Raw genomic sequence first — 26,260 nt, 5'->3', positions numbered from 1 at the left:
GTGTGTGTGTGTGTGTGTTAAATGCTTACCCTGTGTCTGAGTGCCTTGTAACCCTATGCATGTGCACACTGAGGGCAGAGGAGTACAGAGGGTTCTTTGCTATAAGTCCTGACCTTACATTTTCAGACAGACTCTCTTCCTCTACCAGAAGCTCACCACTTTGGTTAGGCAGCCTGGCCAGTGAGTTCCTGTCATTTGCCTGTCCCAACATCATTTGCTACATGCCTAATTTTCACCTCACTGTGAACTCAGGTCTTCTTATTTTCACAGCCATTTTCTTACTCTCTGAGCTAATATCCTCAGGCCCTCAAGACAACCTTATACATGAGATACATATCATCTGTGTTTCGTCTCTAGATTTCATCATTTAATTTGTCACTTAAAATTCAGATGATTTCAAAACAGTTATTTCTAATCTGGTTTATCAAAAGCAATAAAGAGGCCTCTTTGATGGATCAATAAAAATCAGCAGCTGCAATGCTCATGTATGAAGTCCTCAAAATTAAAATTGTTTCTCAAAAGCTCAGATTGATATCTGTTTATAAAGCTAACAATGCTGCTGTTTGAGAAACCAATTATTTTAGCATAACATACTGTTCTCATTCTGTTGTCTAATATTGGATGATGAAACATTAAAGATGATAAGTACATCCTCAGTGAATTCTGTCCTTTTTTAGTGTTCCATATTTCTTGCTATGAATTTTGTGTTTAAGATCTTTTTGAGCTGGATATGGACATTCACATCCTTAATTCCAGTACTCAGAGGGTGAAATATGATAACTCTGAGTTTAAGGACAGCTTATGGTACTCTCAACAAAACAACTAGCTAATATTTTGGCCAAAAAATTTGGTCATACATACAAGTTAAAGGTGTTTCTTTGTCTGGTCTTTTAAAGTAATTGTATGCTTTTTTTTCTTTTAAAAAGTTTTATAGTTTGTTTTTTTCAGGAACTTGTTTCATTAAGTATTGTATATAAGAAAGTAACTGAGCCAAATCTCAAGGAAATTGTAATAATAAAGGTCTTCAAAAGACACCTTTTGTACAGTTCCATTTATATGACACTTGTGATTGGATGCAGGTGGCACAAGGCAGGCAGTGATTCCGTGGCATGGAAAACCATGAGAATTCATGACCCATGGACTCTGTGAAGAGGAAGAATTTTTCTATAATAAGATCATACAAAACTAATACTTGGTTAAAACTCATAAACTGCAGTTCTCCAAAATATTATTTTTTTCAGAATTTTCACAGAACATTCAAACAACAACCCAAATCTAAAAGCAAATGAAAATGTGTTTTAACAAGTCTTCTTTAAGAACTTGTAAACATCAAGTATGAAGATCACAACAAAGTAGGAATACAATTAAGTTGGTTAATTCACCGAGCTCATTCGAAAGTAGTGGTGAAGGTAGTTTCCCAGATCAGAGACTGGTTAGTTCATATATATTAATAAATTCAGTGACAGATATATGAAATGAAATTAGATAATGCAGGAAAGCTAAATGCTCTATTATGATTTGCACACCATATCTAATGGAAATACTCACAGAAAAGTTTAAGTGGCAAAAGGCTTTTGGGAGACTTTTCCTTATGAGGTTTAAGGAAAAACGGATGCCAGTGATAGTCTTCATTTATATTAATATTCTCAGTAACTGATGAGAACATTCCATGGTCAAATAAGGAGACTTTTTGATGAACCTGTGAGCTGGTTGCAGAACTCCTTCTGTGTTTATTCCTCTGGCATTTCAATACTAAATAAATAAGACCTGGGTGGTGGTAGCAGTGGTGTATGCCTTTAATCCCAACACTTGGGAGGCAGAGGCAGGAGGATCTCTGTGAGTTTAAGGCCAGCCTGGTCTACAAGTGCTAGTTCCAAGACAGGCTCCAAAGCTACAGAAAAGCTTTGTCTCGAAAAACCAACTACATATAAAATAAATTAAAAGAATTACCTAGAGTGGTTTTTCTTGAGTACTTGTGGTTTTCGTTGTAAAAGAAGCTGAGATAGTACCATAGAAAGAGGCAGCTGATTTTATAAAATAATGGTATTAAAAATAGTTGGAGACTGGACTGGCTGGCCTCCCAGCAGCAAGCAAGCAAGCATATGTGGTATGTACATCCACATAACAGGAATCCGATTGGGACAAAACACATCACCACGGTGCACAATAGCAGTAGGAGAATTATATTGGAAAAAAACTTTTTTATTGGTTTTAAACTACTCTGTTATGAATTCATCCTAAAACTTGGGAGATTATTTAATTGCAGTCCCCTGAGGTTCGGTCCCTTCATCAGGATAGTGTCTGGCTCTATACTGAATTTTTGGAATATTGTTTTGAGTTCCCAACAATAAACCCCACTAATGTATAAATCTGTGTGTTTTGATGTTTTTATTGTACCAATAATTCCATGACACTCAGTTCCACAGCCATTTTTGTTGTTGTTGTTGTTGTTGTTCCTCATTTTTATCATGGAGTTGAATCCTTAAAGAACTTTTCCTTTGGACACTGTCACCTTGTGATTTTTTTTTTCTCCATGGAGCTGTTGAAACACATTTCAGAAGGAGACATCTCTCCTGGTTCTAGATATTTTCTGGTTCTCTTGCAATATGATACTTGAATAGTGTCCAGTTCCTCTGTCTTCCTGACAGTCCTGTACATGACTTCTCAATGAGATTAAAAATCTTCCTGAAAGGGTTTTGTTGTTTATCAAAAAGAGGATAGGAAAATAGTGGTGTATAGCTTCACAGTAACAGTGTTATCTAGATAGGAAACAATATAGGAATATGTGAACTCACAGCGGTGATACAGGATGCACAAAAACTGTGTAAGATCAATATATAGATAGCCGAGCATGGAGCAATGATATACACAAAATTCCACCCTTCTCTGATAAGGGGTTAACTACTAAAATAGTTAACCACTGAGAGCACAGTCAGCTTTATTTAAGGATTGAAAGTCATGGGAGGGGGATTGGCACACACTTAAAAATATGTGGACAACTCAAATTAGACTCAGTGGGTTAAAATAAAATTTTTTTTAAAAAGAGCATACAACGCTATGTGAATGAGGAAAGATTGCTGAATCTGGGAAATGTGAGTTGATATAATCAAATGCACTGTATGGAATTCTCAATGAACTAATAAAAAAAGAAAATGAAAATATTGTTCTATGGTTCATGCACCCATTGGAGACACTGAGATGCCAATAAATATTTTCCACTATGAGAAAACTGAGAATCATACATGTAATTGAATAATATTTCTGTGCATCTTTAGTCTGAAATTAATATTTCATCTCAAATTGCTCACATAGGATGCAAAAACTAAGTGATAAAGGAAGAATTGTTAGTGGAAATTGTGAAATGGCTTCCCTTATTCCTAATTTTGATTGTTAAAATATTTTAAGCTACTGAAATTATCTTGAATAATTTATGATGTTATCTAAGCATTTATCCCATTTTGTTTAGGGATCTGAGACTGTAACCCAGTTGTGCAGTGCATTCTTTGCATGGCTGAGTCCTTGGGTCCTATCTCTAGCACTGTACTGTAGATTCTTTATTTTTATAACCATCTAATGAGGTTTAGCAAAATCAACTCAAACTAAAAATATAATTAGAGCTCTAATTGTAGATCACACTAATAAAATATCACATCTGACTGATATAGAAAGTAATTGGAGGGAATATTAAAATGATCAAATTTCAGCAAAGATATGAAGCAACACCTGGAGGTTATTAAAAAATAATTATGCTTTGAGAAGAGTTGTGATTGCAACAGATTATTATTAGAAAGTATTTCGGGGAAGCTAGTATAATACTCAAAAGCCACGTTCTTTCCTGGTACGTGAAAGGCTATAAATTATATGAATAAGAGCATATCATAAAAAAGAAAGATAATATATAATAAATTGAAAATATTATAAAATGGTCCCAGGGCAAAGAGACTAGAATATTTCCTAATCAATAAACACAAATTGTTGAAAATCTCATAAAATATATACTAATTTTTATACAATTTCATTAATACATCATTAAAATGTTACAACATCCAGTTTCAAGTATTGTATAGAATAGCAGAAGTTAACTGAGACAAATGTATCAAATCAATAATCACAAAAACAAGGTAAAAAAAAAACAAGTGTTAGAAGGCCATAATTTCAATTGATTTATAAGTTTACACTCAATACTTGAAAATTTTTGAAACAAAAATTGGAATAAATATTTTGAGGTTAAATATTTTGAGCCCTAACTTATGTTTTGTACTTAAACATTTTAAAAAGTTAAAAAAATTGATGTTCCTATTTAATTTTAGTAACAATTTTTTAACTTCCTTATCTTTTTGTTTTATTTGAATATATCTCAATTTTCAAAGAAAATTTGAGACTGGTCAAAAGTATAAAGAAATAATATATTATTTTACTTATATCAATTTTCATAATACAATCACAATATTGCAGATAAAACTGAGACTTATAGAAGTTACACAAGGCACTTTTGGAAATCCTTTCTGGTTTAACATATAATCACTGCCTTCTGATACATTTTGAGATAGTCAATGGTGTTTAAACTGAATATTTGCTCTACTGTAATACTTGGTTAAATTTTAAATTAATTTTCACAAGGAAGCAATTTATGTTTGTTGAATGTGTTACACTTAAACTCGCTGTAACTGGAAATAGCATAGCAAAATATTCTAAGGTATGGATGTCATGATTACCATGTGCACGCATATCTAGCACTGGAGAGGAAGGACAAAGCCATCTTGGTTCCATAATTTGAGGCACCCTGGACAGCCTGAGACCTGGTCTGAGACAAACAAGGGATGCAAGTGCATCAGGAAAATTGCTGAATATGTATTTGTGCTTTCATAACTCAAGCTCTCAGTATTAGGCAGTTGCAGGTTTTTGTAAATATTAATGGAAAATAAGTTGCAAATGTGCTTTTATGTCTCTGTTCTGTTCAAATCCCTACAGACTGTCTAAAGTGTCAATTATATTTCCACAATGATTACATGATAAATGTAGCTGCTTCTGGCAGCAGTGGTCCATTACAGAAGAGCATACCATATAACGCTCCACTCTACCAGAAAAAAAGTTTAAAAAACTGAAGCTATTTTTGTTGAAATGAGTCTTGCTTTGATGATGTGAAATTATTTGGAATTAACATTTTAAATTATGACTATTGAATTAATACACACAGAATATTCATAACTTTTTCTTCTTAACTTTTTCTTCTGATTTTAAAATATCACAACATGCCTCTTTATAAGCACATAGTAGCTGGGCAGTGGTGGTGCACGTCATTAATCCCAGCACTTGGGAGGCAGAGGCAGGTGATTTCAGAGAGTTTGAGTCCAGCCTGGTCTACAAAGAGAGTTCCAGGATTTCCTGACATCGAGGATTATAATACAGAGAAACCGTTGAAAAACAAAAATAAGAAAAAAAGCGCTCAGGAGAAATTAGTGTTCGTTGTTTCACAGTATTTATGTTTAGGACAGAATACATACAAAAAATATTAGGCTGGAAGTACATTATAAATTATTAGGAAAGTAAGTAAAAAAAGAATAAAGCTTCCCTATCAATACTAAATTATTATCTTTGAAATATTTGCTGTAGTATTGCACAAAATCAATCATAGATTTGACTCAAAAGTAAATGAACTCCCTAACATCTTCCGTATTTATGGTCTTCTGGAGTACATGAAGGGACCGATCCTGCAGAATAACCAAGCACAGAATCTCCATGACTCACGGCAACAGCAGGATATTTAAAAGGAGTTTCAGTGAAGATGAAGTGATGATGGTATGCCAGAGGCCTTGAATCTGACCAATGACTCATTGCCATGAACATTTCGTGGATGGGCTGATAGGATAAAAGTATATACTACATGTTATACAACAGCTTCCAATGTCACTAGATGAATGAAGAGGTGTTGGAAAGACGGAGGAGTGAAGTGATTATTTGTTCTTTTAAGTTAATTTTGAGGGTGGTTCTTTTTGGGGGGCATGCTGCAGAAATGAGGGGTAGATAAGGAGAGACTATGAGGTGAGTGGGATTGGGGTACATGATGTAAAATTCCCAAATAATCAATAAACAGATATGTTTTTAAAAAAGTAAATAAACTTAGAAAATTATGACAAGAATATATTATATTGGATAACAAAAAAAGCTACTCTTAATTATCCTGTCAAAATGAATTATTTAAATTCTTCTAATAGTAAATTAATTATTTTGGGGGTACAAGTAAATTGTATGGCTTTCCGTAATTGCTAATATATTCAAAGTTGTATAATGAAGATAATTTAGCAAAGTAAATTTAGATCTTAAGAATTCCCAGGCATTGCTCTGAAATTGGGTTATTGTGATCCTTTCTGTTGACTCTTCTGAGGATTGTATATTCAGTGTCTTTCACTGAACTGAAGAGAACTCTAGAAAAAATTCCACACAGGATTTTTCGCTATACCTATGAAAAACCAAAAATAATAAGCTCTAACTGAATATTTGGAGATTTGGAGTGGTAGCAACTTATGTAAATAATACAGAAAGTCATATGTTTCTTTTAAAAGAACTGGTGCACTTAAGAACTCCTAGAAGCTTCGGCAGCATGGACAGAGTCTGCACAACTCCTAGCCACATGGAGTCCCAGTATTGACTGGGGAAGTAAACAAGAGCTTCCATAGGAAACCAAGAAGCTATTTCTGAAACTGCTTGGAAAGAAAAAAGATTAGTTTTCTTCAGTGATTACTCTCTGTGAATATAAACCAGACTTAAAAGCAGGTCCTATGCTCAGCAAAAGATAGCCAACATAAGAACCCAATGGTATTATGTCTCTAATACAGCTTCGTTTTTTGCTTTCCTTCTTTTGTTTGCTTGGTTGTTTGCTTTTTGATTGTTTGTTATCTTCCAAGACAGAGTTTCTCTGTAGCCTTCACTATCCCGGAACTTGAGTTGTAGAATAAGGTGGCCTCTAATTCAAAGAGATGTGTCTGCATCTACCTCCTGCATAATCGGATTAAAGACATGTACCACCAGGCCTGAAATGGGTATTTTTTAGTCTGGTGAAATACAAAACTTAGTGTGTTCTTAGCATACTCTGGATTTTCTCAGTGTCGTTTGTTAAGTTCCCTTTCTTGCTTCTAATGTTAATTTATATGTTCTTTCTCTACATTTTAGTTAATTTGGCTTAGAGTTTGTCAATCTTGCTTTCAAAGAACCAACTCTATATTTTTTATTATTTTAATTTTATTTCCATTTTCACCCCTTTTTGATTATTTCTTGCCATACACTCATTTGGATGATAAATACTTTTTGTTCGAGAAATTTCACGTGTGTCATTAAGTTACTACTATGGAATCTCTCCAACCTTTTCATGTAGGTATTTCATGATATAACCTTACCTCTTAGAACCCTATTTATTGTGTTTCAAAAGTTTGAGAATGTTGTTCATTCCACTCTAAAAAGTTTTTTTTAATTTCTTCCATAATTTCCATCTTGATCTACTTTTCATTAAAGTGAGTTGTTTAGTTTCAAGAGTGTGAGATTTTTATTTCTATTGCTGTCAATGTTCAGCTTAAATCTGCAGTGTTAGGTAGCATTCATGATATCATTGGAGTTTTCTTCTCTTTGTTCAAATTTGCTTGGTGTCCAAATATGTGGTCAGTTTTGGAGAACATTTCAAAAGCTGTGGAAAAGAAGGTGTTTCTTGGTGTTGGAAGCTGACAGTAAGCTATAGGGATCAAATGGAAGAGCGATGTGAGAGGTTCCACAAGAGAGAGGCAAGCTGGTTTTCCACCAGGTTCTTTATATAACTCTGGGAATGGGGCAGAGAGTGTAGACAGGCGGCAGCAGGTGGTCTGCTACAAAGTTGGGAATAATACTAGGGGCTTAGAGTTGCCAGAAAGGAGGGAGAGTTAAGATTTCCCACCTGATTGCTTGGCAGAAAAGGAATGTTTACAAAATTAATTACAAGATTTTATTTAAAATACATTTGAATCTATTTTCTAATTCACTATCTCATTAGTTAAGGTGATTTACTTTGGAACAATTTTCACTCTACAGTACTCATTGTTTACGTGACTTTTACAACACAGCCAAGTTTAAATGCACTGTCTGATTTTTTGCCAAAGGACAATGAGTTTTAGAGAGCTTTCAGCACAGCTCCGAGAATCGATTGCTTAGCTGTAAGACGTGCTGAAACCCTGTCTGTACAGTTCACCAAATACTCTCTGTCGGTTTAGATGAACATTCCACGGAGCCATTTTGCCTGATCAGTCTTTCACTTGCTATTTAAAGGTCAAGCTAGCATGGCTCCACACAGTAGACACCATTGCACATGGTAGTGCGTTTCATAGATCACCCCTCTTCAATCCACTGTAAGGACACCCCAGAAGATACTACCATTGTCTACTCAGATTCCACAGATCCCTGTTAAAAGCTTCATTTTGGTTGACTTCTTATATTTCACACTTGTCTTCTGACCTTTGTTCTATGACATTCTGTCTTTATTTTTTAAACCCTTTCTTTTTTTTCTAAATTCTCTCATATACTTCACCCTTCACTCTTTGAAATTCATGGACTCTTTTTTTTTTCCTCCTTATCCATTGTTACATAGGTCTATGTTTGTGGTCATGAATATCTATCCATTTGTGCTTATATACATACATATTTTAAAATACACTTTGTTTTATCTGTTTACTGTGACATATATGCATGTATTCAGAACTGATCCTTTGGTTTGAGGACGCAATTGGCTAGCTGTCTTTTTTTCCTGAGGAAAATTATTTTTCCTGCTTTCAGCATTCTTAGATGTCAGTAGTTCTCCTTTATTAAAGAACTGTGAATAGGCCTACACTATTAGACCAAGATTAGACACCTGAAATTGAACCTGAAGAGCCTGAAAATTTAAGTTCCCTGGCAAAATATTGAAAAAAAAATGAAATAGAAACAAACAAACCCAAAACATTAGTTTGGGTTTTGTATGTTAGTGTTTACATGACCTCTGGCTGGGTTACTCAATTATGCTAGCTTCTTGACTCTTCTGTGCCTTTTACACTGATTTAGTAAGTATTTAATGACTGGGTCTCAACAAATCCACTGCAAAGGAATCATCATTGGCCCGTTTTGGAAAATATAACTCAAACAACATTAGAGTGTTCTAATCTTGGTCAATCACAACTAAGATATTACTTAGACTGTGCATGAACATATAAATATCCAGATAGTCTTGCTCAACTTACAGAGATAGGAAGAGAGGAAATAGAAGAGATCTATTTACAGAGATAGGAAGTTTAGTCTTGCCTAAAGAATAAAATGAAATGATACGGGGTTTTGAATGAGGAAAGAATGGAGATATCTCGAACAATTAGAGTTGTCAGCATTTCAAAACAGCTATTTTGAAAATAGAGGAGACTTGGACACTAGTTCATCTGGGTGTTAATGGATATGGTCACTTGAAAGGGGAATTAGTGTTTTTTTTTTTTTTTGAGGTTAATTAAAGCACGATTGTTAAATGCCACATCTGTTGCTGATAAAGCGTATGGTTTCTAGACTTTATCTTGCACATTTCAGACATGTTTAAATACTTTATGCTGCTATTTTCATCAGTGGTGATTTTAACTATTTTTGGTTTATTGTAACTCAATATATGGTGTTACTATTTTAAGCATGAAACTTTGGCATATTTCCAGAGGATATGTTAACTAGGTTACAGTTTGTGGCATTAAAATTATCTTTATATTTGCACCTTTAATTAATATTGATGAAGTGAAACCCATGGGTACTGTAGCAATTAGAAAAATCTCTCATTATGACAAACGGATTTCGGAGAAAATATTTGAAAGTCTTTTAAATAAAAGCACTGTAAGCGTTGATTTATGACATTTTTTTAAAAAAAACTTCATATTTTACATGAATTTTACTTTGCAGTCTCATACGAACATTAACAATAATGTGCGACGTGAATCAGCATATGACACACGCTTTCTTTTGAAGTACATTAATTTCATTAGCTGTCTCTTGGATAATTATAATTGAAATTATATTATTTAGAACAATAAAAATGTGTTTATGCTCAACTGGAATTATCTGTAATTGTTAGAGCAATTTGTCTTAGATTTTGTCTGCAATCAAGTAAGGCAAAACAGAAAGGATACATTAGTACTGTACTGGACCTCCTTTCACATCTAATTTGAGAGTATTGTTTCTGTGGAGGTAACAGTCTCCATGGTTACTAGTTACTGATTTTCAAAGTTCTTTACTTATGATAGAGATACCCATAGGGCCATCATTTACATCTCATCATACAGATCTTTCCTATGATGCTCCTCTCAGGGGAAAAAAAGAGGGGAGTAGATGAAGTGCTCCATAATACCTGTAACGTCAGTGGTTATAAATGTGCACTTGGGGGTGTTCATCCAATGAGAGACACTGCATCTGAATCGTGATTTGTCACGGTGAACGTTAGGGAGTCAAATTGAATGCTGGTGTCTGGACAAATCAATATCACCATTCTGTTCAGAGAATATGGAGATAAATTTTACAATTGGAGGATTCATCTTGTTTGTGAATGTCAGAAAATGTCATGGTGTGAAGAGCAACCTGAAATGTCATTTAGAGTCATCAAGTAAAACATACCAGTAACCATTTTTACAGTTATAATTCTGGCAAAAATAAATGTCATTTTTTTCTTGTGATATTATTTTTGAAACAGAGCATTTAGAAAGAGATGAAAATAAACATTAATTATTAAACATTTTTACAATTGACTTTATATACTCTCAGATTTTTTTTCCTGAAGGGAAACAAACAATTCTATTTGTCATACGCTTAAATAAAATATAAGTAAATAAATTTGACATCCTAGAATGTTGGACCTAGAAATTCAAGGATTTTATTTTTCAAGCAACATGAAATATTTGTTCTATCACAGGAATTGACTCATTTTTATTAAATTGTGGAAATTTGAACATTCGACATTGATTAGTCAAAATTGTTCAATATTAATATTTTTCTCATGTAGGTATTATAGTCGGTTCAATTTGAATGATGATAATAACTGGAATAATATAACAAACCATAGAAACACACTTTACAAAACAGTACATGGCAGCAATCCTCGGAGTTGCTGGTATTTTGTTTGAGATACATTTGTTCTGATCTTCTCATCCTCAGAGACATTCATTTCAACATGAGAGCATATTGTCACATATTTAAAATTAATTTCACTACCAGAATGTCACTAAGCTAATCCCAAATATTGATACAATTTTGTTTATTGATGCTTTCTAAAATTTAGTCATGCTTTTAATGTATACTTTAATGTTTAAATATGGTTTGAAGTTGGTTTTTAAAAATATTTTAATTTTTAATGATGTAAATATATAAAGTAATGAGAGAAATTAGCAAATCAAATGCCTGAAAATACACATTGTGCTAGTGTAACACAATTACAGTTACGAACAGACCAAGTGTGCTGCAGAATTTGTCAAATCCCATCCCGTGATGGTCAGTGGTCATCTGTACACAGAAAGGTGAAGCCATCCTGAGCTATAGAGAATAAGTGCTCGCACCCCACAGAGCTATAAAGAGATACCGGAACCATGCCAGAAAACAATGGTTCAACTGGTAATGGCAGTTGCAGACAAGTTTGCTGATCCAACTTCATTCAATGATGAATTTAGTAGGAGAGAACCGATCCCTGCTAGATTTCTATGTGTTTGCTGTGGCATGTGAACATATACACATGCTTGCAAAGACACACAAATAAATACGTGTACTAAATTAATTTTCACTGACCATGAAAGTGCTTATTAATTTTAAAATTATCTTCAATTGCATTTATGTTTTAAAATGTATATTGAATGTCAGACTATATCAGGCATACTAACTCTAACAAAAATTTCAAGGTTTTTCTTTTATGTATTTGGAATATGTTATTTTTGTTTCCATTAAGATAAAAGAATAATTTCAAAGAAATTCAATCTTAAAAGAGAAATCTTCTTCTGGTTATTAAGATGCCCCAACTGTACTTAGATATTTAAAAATGTGTGGGGAATGCATGAATATATTTTTGGGTGAAGGGAAGGGTATGCAAGCATATGAAGGATTTCCACAATAGCCGGGAATGGAGTATAACAAAGGTTTAATTATTTACGGACAAACTCATCCTAAGGGTAGCAATCCACAGTCCTCTGTGTGCACTGGAAGCTGAGAACTGAATCCAGCAGAAAAAGGGCTGCACAAGCTTTTTGTCTGCACTTACAGTACCTGAGATAATGCCCCAAATTGGCCTTATCTAAAAGGTTATTGGCAGAAGGAGTTCTCACAACATGGGTGTGTATGTGTATACATGTGTGTGAGTGTGTGAGTATGTTTGTATGTGTATGTGTGTGTTAATCTGTGTATGGGTGTGTGTGTGTGTGTGTGTGTGTGTGTGTGTGTGTGTGTGTAAAACAACCATTAATGTGATTCAAGCCAGAGGTTATGAATGAGAGAGACCAAGGGAATAGAGTATACAGGAGAAGATGGAGAGAGAAAATGTAGAGAAGGAAATTTAATAATAATTTAACATTAAAACAAGATTAATTTTAAAAGAATAACTAGTTGGCTGCATCTGACTATATGGTTCTAATAATAAAGAATTAATTTGTTATAACTTTAGCTATAGAAAATTACAGGTGGTCAAAATGGAGGGCACAACTGAATTGGGGGTGTTCATCCCTAACCGATACATCTAAACGCCATCCCTACACCTAGGTAACGTCATTGAAGAGCAGCCCAAAGATGGTAAAGCAGAGGCTAAGAAAGTCTGCTAAAAATTTATGTCTTCCATATGACAGGAAGGCTGCAGGTTTCCAGGACTTCATTTTTTTAACAGGTGAAATTTACATAAAACATTAATACTAATTTTCCATCTTCCTAATATTTCACACAGGTCTTTTTGCCCTTACAATATTTATGATCTCCAGTAAAATTCTGTCAGTTGGCGCGGTAATGATCAAATGGTTGTGATGAAGTCGTTCACTTATTTATTCATGCAGCAAATATTTGATTGTGGGCTAGACAATGCAGCAGGCACCAGGTGCACCACCAGGGATAAAACAAACACGACAGGCCTTCACAGTGACTGAAGAGCACTCTATATTGCAAATATATTTTAAAGTTTTCTGTTTGTTCTAAAGTGGTCAGAGAGAGACGTTATTACGTAGATATAAGAGTAAAAGATTCATGGGAGTTATTTTGAACAATTCCTTTATTAAGCTGCTCATTGCTAGTAATAGATGTAAGCCAGTATGCTGTAATCGCATTACCATTAATAATTGTCTTGGGTAAAGAATAGACTCAATATACTTTGGACACTAATGTGTTTAAGGAGTATGATGTGATCAGTCATGAGACTGAAGTCAGTGAAGGCTTCTGAATGAGAATGGATGAAGGAAGACAAATTCTGATGCATGTAACTACAGCTGTAGGAAAGAAAGTGAGGAGGAAAAGAGGAGCTGGAGCTAAGAAACGCAGAGAATAGGAAGTGAATAGGAACAGCCATGGCAACAGACTGGCCTTACTGCCAATTAACATTTTTCACAACTCAGCAAAAAGAGCAGGTTACCCAAACTGTTTTTCTTCACTGCTTTTAGTAGGAAATGACACACTGCTTCATTCAACTGAGTGAACCTTTCAAAAACAAAGGAGGGGTGCTTTGCTTTGCATTTAAACATAATATTAAATAAGGGTGAGAAACACACCCCCCCCCCAAGTTGAGTTTATTCTTTGGTGCACAGGAATTTGAATCGTTCCCTTCTCAAATAATGCTGAAAACTTTGTTTCGTGGTGGGATTTAATCTGTTTGAATTGGTCACCCCGGGGCCTCATACCCTTCTGGCCTACTACTCCCCAGACATCACTCTATTATGATCTGGGCCACAGGCTGAGGGAATTAGTCCCACTAGTTTCCACTATAAAAATCCATCTTTATAGGATTCCCATGATCATTCAGTCTTTCAAACAACACAACTCAGAACTTAATATGTATGATTATTTACCAAACTGAGGTTTATTTTTTAGGTATGATTCATTCTGATTACTCTCCACACACGCCCTCTCTTACCTCCCTCCCAATCCCTACCACACTTCTCCTTCCAAAACTCCTTTCTACGTAAGGACAAAAAAACCTTATTTTGGGATCACTTACTTTAACCATGGCCTTCTACATAACACTTAATGTAAAATTATTCACTGGAGTCTGGTGGGCTCACTTTTAAATAGACTCCCAGAACCTATCTGTAGCCAATGAGTCACCAGAAAGGTTTAATCTACCCACATCTATGCCTGGATGTGGAGGGGCACATTGTGTATATCCAGTGTAGCAATTCACAGATGCAATTAATTCCCACTTGTTATTGTGTCTTGTCCAGGAGATGGCCCTGTCCCCTATCCTGCAGCTTATATTAATGATATGGTCTAAATCCCCCAAAATGGTTACATCTTAATCTTTTCTAAATTGGTTGGCAAAAGGTTTTATCTTGCCAGTCTGTGGTGATGCATGCCTTTAATCCAGGCACTCAGAAGGGAGAAGCAGCAGATCTCTGTGAATTTAAGGTCAGCCTTGTTGGAGAGAGTGGCAGGGCAGAAAGCCTGTCTTGAAAAAGCAAAATCAGAAACAACAAAAAAAGTTTTTGTCTCTTTGAAAGTTTTGAAAGTAATAGTTTTAATATAATATAAGTGTCATTTGTCTTCCCTTATTCTGTATGTATATTTCACTTCTGTAATTAAAGCATGAAATAGTCATACTGTTGATTATTTACCAAAAAACCCCACACAGTATTTATGTAAAGCTGTACATAGATATACATATATAGCTTAAATTAAAGTTTATCATCTGTGTTGACAATTCTACCTCCAAGATCAAAAGATCATCTAATAAAAACCACAAACCAAGCATGAACAGCCCTCTTTTGAGTTGCTGCTGGTCAGGTGGTTCATGAGATTCCCAAAGCATTACAGGCTATTGTTGAGAGCTGGTTGCTCATGAGAGATGAGAGATAATTTTCTACTGCTGTACAAACCATAAACTTCAAGGTCAATGACCAGAAGTCTCTAAGTTAAAACTGATTTAAAAGCCTTTTCACTGATGAGCACCTTTTCGGGTACCCGAAGATGGTGCCATGCAATCTTCTAGAGGATGGGCAAAGCTAAGAGTTCTACTCAGCTGTGAAGATGATGAACCACAATGACCAGCACACAGGGTTCAGGAATGGTCCAGAACACTTGGTTCTAACCAATCGCTCTCTAATTTGACTTAACGCTTATTAAATAAGCTGGGACCAACCCACTGCCTAGAAATAATGAAGTCATCTATCTTGGAAAAGAACATACAGCTTTCACTTCACTGAACCAGTGTATTTGTTCATATGCAAAGATAAATGTAATCCTCACTCCTCCACAAGAAAATCTCACTTTGCATAGAAATAGGACCAAGGCAGAAGCTCACAACCAATGAAAATGCAGACTTGTAAAGTCCCAAGGGGCATCTACAAAACAACTCCACTCCCTAAGACTCAGGAAATAATATAGAAAAGGGAGAAGAAAGACGGTAAGAGCCAAAGGATGGAAAAACTTTCTGTGAGAATATGATTCCTAGTAAAGACAGAAGTTACACACACAAAACCTCACCAATATGACTGACTAATGATTAATTGAACAAGGACAACAAGAAGAGACACACAAAAAATGTGGGTAGGTGAGGGGAATGTGGGTCTCAATTCTAAACAAAGAACTACAGGCAAATAAAAAATGCTGAGTGAGAAAGAACTGGTCAAATCTGAAAATATATATGTAAGTTATATACAGATGGAACATGTTGTAATTAATAATGTATTTGTTTACATGTATACCTATAAACAAATAACCACATTCAAGGAAGAAAGAGGTTATACATTAGAAACAGTGATGGGAGGGGTATATGGGAGGCTTTGGAGGAAGGCAAAGGTAAGAAAAATGATGTAACTCCATCATACACTCATAAAATTAAAGAAATATTTTAAAAATCCATTATAGTGAAACAATAGAATCTTATTTTCAGATATTTTACTCAAAGGTCACACATCTTTCAATGGAATGTACTTGTCACATTAACAATATCATTCTGGGAATATTGAGTGCAAACACCAATTAATGATCTCATTTTAAATAAAAATAACACTCCTGAAAATCAACTAAACAAGATTTTGATGTTCCAATCAGTACCTTATATCTTAGATATTTGCAGTTTTCTCTGTGACAACTGTAACTATAAATATCAAAAAAATCTCTCTGACACACAAAGTCAGGGGTTGTCATCACTGGCAACAGTAAATTCTTTTAATTTCATGACAACAGAAAGGTTCTCACCAATCCTGTCTGTTATAAAATTCGAAGAGAATTTTTATTCTATAGTAATACTATTCACCTTTAAAATAGCTGTGTCCATTCTTTTATAACCATTCTTCTTATGGTAGTGTACTCTATTTTTTTCCCACAATTCCTTCAGAGCTCCCCAGAAGGCTTTGTTTGGCTGTCAATTATGGCCTTACTGAGTTTCATCACACCCATAAAACTTTTTTCTTGGTGTCTCCGCCACTGTCGTCTTAGTCCCCACATTCACTTGCAAGAACCTAAGCTTTTCATTCCGTACTCTCTTCTCACAAGTGACCTGGCAACAAGAAGCACAATGAAAGATTATCATCAGTAAAATTGATTACAGATTGTTAATTGCAGTTTGAATATGTACTACCGACAACTTGGCAATGAAAACAGACATTATGCAGTTCTGAAAATAAACAGATACAAGTATATGAGTCACTCCGGAATTGAAAAATCACAAAGTAAATTGATGTTTAATGACTTGAAAGAAAATCCAGCTTCTTTAGAAATTATACACCTAGGCTTTAAAAAAATAATTAAATGGAAGCTTTCTGTAGATCCTATTTTAGTCCTCAGTTTGGTAGAAGGAAATTTAGAAGCGCTCACTAATTGCAGTTAAATCATCCTGCAGGGGGTAAATCTCTCTTTGTTTATATTTGTTTCTAGCATTGATTTTCAGAGTTTATTTAGCAAGAGTTGAACCACATAGGTTTGACACATCTCTTCTTTCTAGATAAGATATGATATCAGGCATTTAGCTGTTTAGTACATGAATAAAGGAAATGTTGAATGGTAATGGCAGAGATCAAGATCAACACAATGCAAGTAATACAAATTAAATCAGTCTAATCTAGTCATATTTTGTTACAACCAAACAGCTGTACCTTAAAAGATGGAAGATAGCTGTATATATATTTTTAAATATCAATTTACACTTCTAATCCAGCATAAAAGAGACAAGGAAAGATACAAAACCATAGTGTTCTATTTCCTTATCTTATTGTTCAGGAGCATCAGCAGTATATATGTCATTACATAAATGAAAAAAATAGAAAGTTACACTTTACAAACGTTGTAAAGATTTGCATACTTCCTTGGATCACATTAGTTTTTCTTTTTCAGATAATTTCGCGCTGTGTGTGTGTGTGTGTGTGTGTGTGTGTTTGTGTTGGGGTGTATCCTTTCTGGTTACAAGTGATTTGAATTTTAATACTTAAGAGTTACAAGTAATGCATAAATAAAATTTATTCTATGGTAAGAAAAATATTATAGAAAACAGAAAAAGACTGTAAGTCACAATGTTTGACCACGGTTATGTTCTCAGAGACTTTTTTAAGATCACTGAGGATGTGATTTTTAAGGTTCAACTGAATCTAAATGTTCTGCTATTGTGCAGAAAAAGTATATGATAACAGGGACTGCAGCAACTTAATCAATGACCAGATAAATGTATAATGTACTTACTTAGAAAATAAAGCTTTGTAAAAGACATAATTTGCTCATTAAATAAATTTCTACCGTACTAATTTTATTTCACTTTAGACAACATAATTGAACAACGATTACCTTCAATGTAGAAAGGATAACATGGGGCATTGTATTCAGCTTATACAATAAACCAGATTTAATCTTTGAATATGTCATATTAAATATTCAATATGAACAAAATGGCTTGTGGTATTCACCAGTGAGTTACTTGCTTATTTTCTTTATTACTATTTTTTTAATTTTGATTGGTTCTTTCAGAATTTTAAATAAGTGTTTTTCCATGTTGACCCCCCTTCCTCAAACTAATCCAGATCCACTCCATTCTCTACTCACACAATTTTGTTTCTACTTAAAAAAGCATATTAAGTCCAATTATTTAGACCTATATTCTCTTGGATATGTTGACGTCCCCTGAAGTGAGGCCTACTTACCAGGCAGTCCATACTTAAAGAAAAATTCTTCTCTCTGTCCAAGAAGCTTTTCATTTATGAAGACATATATATGTAAATATAGATATATGAGAGTTTCTAGAAAGACACAGAAGGTATTGTTAAAGATTAAAGAGTCATATGAAGCAAGGCGGTGGTGGCACATGCCTTTAATCCCAGCACTCGGGAGGCAGGGGCAGGGGGATCTCTGGGAGTTCGAGGCCAGCCCGGTCTACAAGAGCTAGTTCCGGGACAGGCACCAAAGATACAGAGAAACCCTGTCTCGAAAAACCAAAAAAAGAAAAAGAAAAAAAGAAAGAGTCATATGACATTACAGTGGAACCAACGCTACTGAGGTAGGGAGTTACATGAAAGGGACATGAGATGAGTGGAGTGGAGAGAAATAAATACAACATCCATGTTGAAACAAAACATGCTTATATGTTTATAGCATCAATTTATACTCTTCAGGGCTATTCTGGGTCAGTAGGATAAATAAAACAAACTTCACTGACAAAATGTTGCTATCAATATATAAAATTTCTCAATTCTTTCCACCCTGAGGTTCTGTACTATTCAACAAACAAAGAGCAAAGAATTTTGTTAGGGACATATTGGGCAGACACACAAATGCATTGCATTGGGACAGACACAGGCTAACACACAGGCACAGACACAACACACAAGCCCAAAATGCATGGGACAGGGACAACCATACAAGTAATAATTTCAAGCCAAGACAGTAACCAAAAAATATTGGCACTTTGAAGGCTTAGGAAGAGAAAGTATGAAATTCAAATTTAGGTTCTCTCTTTTTCAAAGTACCAGAAACAAAGTCAGTGTTTGTATTTCTTAAAGAAATACCAATGTAGAAAGCCATTCTTTATAAACTAATAGAAAATAGAAGAAAAATATGTTCGCGACACTCAGCTATTACCGTTGGTTTAATTTTTTTCCTGTCTTTCTGAGAACCAATCTCAATATGACTCTAAGACATTGATGTCTATTTTCACCTCTCTCACACAGTCTACTCATTCGTAAACCTGTCTGACATTTAGTATGCAAGCTAGTTGGATGGAGAAGTCCAATAGGAAATGGTCCAAGTTGCTGATATAAATATGTGAACAAAATTGTCATAAACACATGCATCCGGCTTGTGTCATCTGATGCCATGAATGTCTATTCCAAATTATACCATTTCAGTCTCCCACTAGGCTTACTGCACATTATGGCTCTACAGGTAACCAGTATCAATTCAATCTGCCTAATGTATAATTGTGGCAGTTTGTCATTCTTCCTGGAGTGAGGCTTGCAAGCTTCTTTGTGTTTCATAAGCTCAATTTTAGAGAATAGAGGTCTTTTATATCATACAATCTAACATTGGTGCACTCTCATAGACTTAGATTATTTTCTTTAACTAACAGTGTAGGAAAAGCAATGTGTCCCCATTCACGCGCTAAAATAAGTGTAAGTAACATTGATGGCTCTCTAATTTGTGATTCTAAATACCCATTGACTAAACTTTAATATTGGCATTCTTTGGATCTTAATTCCTTCCTATGAGCTTTGCCAGTAATGCATTTAAGACTTTTGAATGATGTGAAATGATGTACATTGAGATATCTCAGAAAATAAAAGGTATTTTCATTCAAAACTGAGAACCGGATGTATATCCCTGGATTTCACATGATAGAAAAAAAGAATTGACATACACAATGTCCTCTGACTTCCCATTTGCAGAGTGCTGTTGTTAGCCTGAGACAGACAGACAGACAGACACACACAGAGATACAAATACAAACAGAGATATACAGAGACAGAGAGACAGCAAGAAAGTATAGACATACAGAGAGAATAAATAAAGTGAAATGATGTTTTTAAAAAGGGAAGTAAAATGGTATTTCAGGATGAAAATCTGTCAGTGAGTTATACTCCAGAAAGTTACATTTTTCAGATTTTATTCTATATTACTAGAATAATCTAGAAAACACAGATATAGATGGTCATAAATTGTGAGTTCTTTCTGAGTTTTATTGGGCTTGAAAGCTAACGTACTAATTCAGAGAAGTTCACACTGAAGAATAAGACACACATGTTACAGACCTATTACTTTTGACACAGCAGGCAGCATAAGTTCAATGCTCTTGTCAAATTCTCTTGCTCCAGATTCCCTCCAGACTATTTTATAAAAGAATCCCAGTCAAGGCTTTTCATTCAGAAGATCATGTCACTATCGAAGATACTTGAATGGAGGAATGAGTGCTGTGAAGAAACCGCAAGCAAATCCACCCACAGTTTCTCTGGATTGAGACATCATTGTAGGTTGACAGATCAGGATCTAAGTGTGCAGCACCAGAGTAAGAGAGAGTCACTGTGATCATCCTCCATCCTGCTTGCTATTTAAAGATCCTTAGGATGCTGTCTAGAGCAAATGCTTGCAATGCATCATCTCAGAACATAGCAAACCCATGGATAACTTATCCCAGGAAGTGTGTGTGTGTGTGTGTGTGTGTGTGTGTGTGAGAGAGAGAGAGAGAGAGAGAGAGAGAGAGAATGAAAAAGAAGTGAGTTTATATGAATATTTAACTGAGAGAGTAAATTCTCCTGTTTTTGCATTTGAAAATTATAACTTGTGCCCAAGACTTTGTTATATGAAACTTATTAATATCAAATATACTAAAACATCCAGAATATACTATTAGATTTCCAAATTCTATAAAGAAAAAATAAGAAATTATGAATATAATCCAGATTTTAATAGTTATTTAAAAAGAAATTTCAATATGCTTTATCAAATATGCATATATATTGAATGAAATTTATCTGGTTTCAATCAGATTATATAGCCATATGCATACCAAAAACATTTTCAAATGTCTGAGTGTTTTTTTTAACTATGTACCAATAGTTACATTTGTTTAATTATGTAAAATATGTTGCTGTTTTACCTTGACTGCCTAAGGCTCTTGACTGGTCTATTAAAAAACTGTATGGATGATAGGGAGCGGGGAGGTACAGGCAGAAATTCCAAAGGGAGAGTAAGTAAGAGTGCAAACTTAGGATCAGGGAAGAAAGAAAAGGAGACCACAGAGAGATGTCAGAGACTGGAGAGACAGACAAGGGAATGTAGGAAAGTAAGAAATGTGGAATAAAAGAAAGTTAAAAAGTCCTGAGATAAAACATCAATGGATAGAAACATGTTAATTTAAGTTAAAAGAGCTACTGGACAAGTCCAAGCTAAGCATTCATAATTAATAATTAGCTCTGTGTCTTTATTTGGGATCTGGTTGGTAACCCAAAGAAAATTATAGTAAATGTTATCATATTTCAATTATTTCAAGCTCCCCTGCATTTATAAATATTCTTTCACACATAATTTGTATTTATTTCAAAGCTCCAGATAAAAGGAATGTGGAAATGTTCCTATTTCTTTTTGAAATTTTCATTCTATGTGATATGTCTGAGATTACTATTTCCTTTTTGTCATTGAGTGGATTTTTGTTGTATTTTATGGAAATAACAAAATCTGATAATCCATTCTTTTCACAGGGAGAAATTGGTATCACAAAAGCCACTTCCAGGGAAAATTGATAGGCAGATCTAAGATTGTGTGTTGTGTAGAGTATGAATAAAATCTGCCGCAATCACAGAACACAGAACCGAGCAGGAGTATAGTGTGTAATAGAAAGAGTGGATACTTCAAAAAGGAGTGCAAGCTGTAGAATACTGACATTATAAAAGAAAAAAAAGTCTATATTTGAAAATTTGAAATATCACTTTGAACATGCTTACATTTTTATCTTCAATATGTTGTTTTATCCTTTTGTTTCAAATTGAAATAATAGTTCAAAAGAATTATTAGTGTTGTTATCACCTAGGAGAAAAATACTTTTCATTAATATGGGAACAAAAGTTTTCTATCAATAAACATCAAGAAATTGTGATGGTTATTTGATTCTTTGGGTTTTTGTTATTGTTGTTAGTTTGTTGTCTGTTTCTTTGTTTATTTTTTTCAAAAAACACAAGACAGTGCTTTTCTCTGTAATCCTGACAGTCCTGAACAGTTCTGTAGACAAGGCTGGCCACTTAACTCAGAACTCAGATATCCTCCTGCCCCTGCCTCCTCAGTGCTGATTGGGGGTATTAAATGCATGTGTTACCACTGGCTGGCTAGTTATTATTTTTTGTTGAAAACAAACTTTTGTTCTCAAATAGTATATGTAATTATTTCCCCCCCTTTCTACTCCTATTGGTTGCTCCCTACCTCTCCTCCCATCCAGGTCCACCCAGTTTCTTTATTTTTGCCACACTGATTTCCATATTGGCTATAAAGGATTTCTCTCTCACAGCAGTGGATCAGTGTTCCCCTACTCTCCATCCTTGACAGCATGAACTGTGGTTTTGTAAATCTTAGTCATTTTGACTGATGTGAGATGTACTCGCAAAATAATTTTCATTTGTATTTCCCTGATGACTAAGTATGTTGAATATTTTTTAGTGTTTATTAGTAATTTGAGTTTCCTCTTTGGAGAATTCTCTGTTTAGACATGTACTCCACTTTTTAATTGCATTATTTGTTTTCTTGGTGTCCAGTTTTTGAGTTTTGTGTGTATTGCTTTGGATATGTAGCTGATTAAAACTCTTTCCATTCTGTAGCTCATAATTTCCTACAAATGATGGTATTCTTTGCTGTACAGAAACTTTTCAATTTCATGAGTTGCTATTTATTGATTGTTGAACTCAGTGTCTGTACTATCTGATTTTAGTTCAGAAGTCTTTTCTTGTGTCAATGAGTTCAAGGCTATTCCCCACTTTCTCCTCTATCAGGTTCAGTGCATTTGGTTTTATGTTGTGATCTTTGATCTGTTTGGAATTGAGTTTTGTGGAGACTGACGAGTATAGTTCTGTTTTCAATCTTCTATAAGCACCCCTGTTTGGTCAACACCATATTTTGAAGATTTTGTCTTTTATCTAGTGTGTATTTCTATTTTTTTTAATTGAAAAATCAGTTTCCATCAGGGCGTGGACTTACGTCTGGATCCACAATTTGATCCCATTAATTAATGTATTTGCTTATGCCAATGTAATGATGCTTTCCTTACTAAAGCTTTGAAATATAATTTATTGTCTGTGGTGGTTAGACCTATAGCAGTTCCTTTCTTATTCAGTATTGTTTTAATTACCCTGGATTTTTTTGTGTTTCCATATGAAATTGAAGATTGTCCTTTTGATATTTGTACTTTTCAAATTGATTGCATTAATTTTGTAGTTTGCTTTTTTTGTAGGATGAATACTTTACTTCGATAATCCTACTAATAATCCATGAACATCGGATAATTTTTCATCTTCTGATACCTCTTTAATTGTTTGACTTCAATGTCATGGTCTCATTTAGTTAGAGTATTCCAATGTATTTTATGGTTTTGATGTTATTGTGAAACTTTCTTAAAAAAATTTTTTCTCATTCCATTTGTCAGTTGTATGTAGAAGAATTACTTATCATTGTGAAATAACTTTGTATTAAACTACCTTTATGGAAGTATTTATAATCCACAGGAATTACTCCTAAAATTTTGCTTTGATGTTTTTCTTTCCAAGTTGCATCCCCGTGAACTCCTTCAGTTGTCTTATTGCTCTATCTAAGACTTCAAGTACTATATTGAATGAGTATGGCGAGAGTGGATGTCTTGTCTTTTTTTCTGATGACAGTGGATTGCTTTGAGTTCCTATCCTTTTAAGTTGAAGTTGGTTATGGACTTGTTGTAAACTGCCTTTATTATGTTGTTTTGTACTTCTTGTATTTCTAATGTTTCTTCAAATGCTAGCATAAAGAAGTGTTGGATTTTGTCAAAAAAATTTTGCCAACTAATGAGACTGTGGATTTTTTCTTCCAGTTTCATGATACAATAGATTATATTCATTGATTAATATATTTTGAAATGTATCTGCATTTCTATTATGAAGCCTACCTGATAATAGTGGATAATCTGTTTGATGCTAATCTCATGGATTGGTTTGCAAGTATTTGGCTGAACAATTTTGAATCTATGATCAGATGTTCAACTTGAAATAAAAGTACATGTTTTTAAGTGTATTTAAGTGTGGCTGTGTGCAGACATATACATAGGAAGGAGAAAGAATAACTCAACATTTAGGAAAATGTTTTTATTAATTCTTTGAGAATATTATGCTTTATTTTGCTCATATTTCTCCACTTCACCAATTGTTCCAACATCCTGTCCTGGTTTTTTTTTTTCTTTTGTTAACTGTTTCCTAAATATTGAATCTTAGCAATTACATCAGTTTAAATGCCTTTCTGGAAAAACAGATACACTCAGGTATCAGAGGCAAGTGGATCCCTGCCACATCAATGCCACATCTACATAGTAAGTTCCTGTCCATAGATGCCTTCTCAGAATTTTAAACAGTAAAAATTCCTGTGATGATAAAAATAAATGGGCACTTCAAAATTAGTTTTATTTGCAGTGTGAAATACAACGACCAATCCTCAATGAGCTCAATTCATGAAACAGAAATCTTGTAAATAACGAGTATATATAACTCATTTCTTAATGCATAAAAATAAATAAAATGTGAAGTTCATCTGATACAGTTAGCAATATCTTTGCATGGGAATAATAGATTCAATAATGTGGACTGTCCAGCTATGGAGCACGGTATAAATTCAAGTCATATACTATTCATACAAAATCTTACCACAGGGCTTTATTTAGGTACTGTTTTTAGTTTGTATGAAACAATTTTGGAATTCCAGAGCTTTCTTTGTTTTGAGATTTCTGGCTCTCAATCTTTTGATTCTTTCTCAGAAGGAAAACTGGGCCAGGACTGTCATGTAAACAAAAAATGTGCTCAAATTATTTCTTCGTTCTTCATGTTAAAATCTGGTCATTTTCACACCACAAAAATACTTTTAAAGTGTAAATTTATTCTATTGTCCCAGAATAGGAATTTATGTTTTCTTGCATAGTTCCCTCATGTCCCTCACGTCAAATCACTGAGAGATATTTAAGAACTTCACCATGGGAACCTGGTGACAGAAAGGTGCCAGGGCATGATATTATTTTAGGAGCATGAAAATTGATTTTTTGCCTTTGTTCTAACCAATAATGAATTCTTAATTAAAGTTTAGGAATCCACTTTGTTAACTGCCAGTGAATTCTCCTTTAATTCTATCACACTGGTAGCCCAGGTCTTTCTCCTGATCTTAAAACATCATGGAACAAGCCGGGCGGTGGTGGCGCACACCTTTAATCCCAGCACTCAGGAGGCAGAGGCAGGCGGATCTCTGTGAGTTCGAGACCAGCCTGGTCTACAAGAGCTAGTTCCAGGACAGGCTCCAAAACCACAGAGAAACCCTGTCTCGATAAAACAAAAAAAAAAAAAACAAGAAAAAAAAATCATGGAACATTGTAATAGATTATCATACACTATAACTACAGTGACCTGGACCCTAGATTCAGTGTTCTCTAAATTGTTTGATGTAGCTTGCATTAAATGTGTTTTTGGTGCATGTTCATATGTGCATGTATGTTCTCATAGGTGTGTGTATGCATGGATTTGCAATGCCTGTAAGGACTAATACTGAATTCATAAGTCTCCACTGATTTCATTTTGCCTTATGTATCAAATAAAGGTCTCACAGTTGAACACAAACCTCAATTGTAAGGTTATCCTTGCTTGTGCGATTCTCAAGAGATTCTCTGTTCCTACTTTCTGAAATTACAGAAATCACAAGTGGCATGTCATTTCCATGCTATCTAGCAAACTTAAATGTGATAATGGTGGCCATTTGTTTTAAAACAACTACAAATAGTTTAATTTCTTTCAAGGCTGTGATGAAAGAAGGGGTTTGTCAGAAACAAAGTCTATTATAAAGTAGATTTTCTTGGAGATAACAAAATGTAACCCTACAAGAATTTGTAAATAGA

This window comes from Microtus ochrogaster, chromosome 1, assembly GCF_000317375.1.
Source record: "Microtus ochrogaster isolate Prairie Vole_2 chromosome 1, MicOch1.0, whole genome shotgun sequence".
Classification (NCBI taxonomy): domain Eukaryota; kingdom Metazoa; phylum Chordata; class Mammalia; order Rodentia; family Cricetidae; genus Microtus; species Microtus ochrogaster.
Note: the sequence above shows the minus strand (reverse complement) of the source record.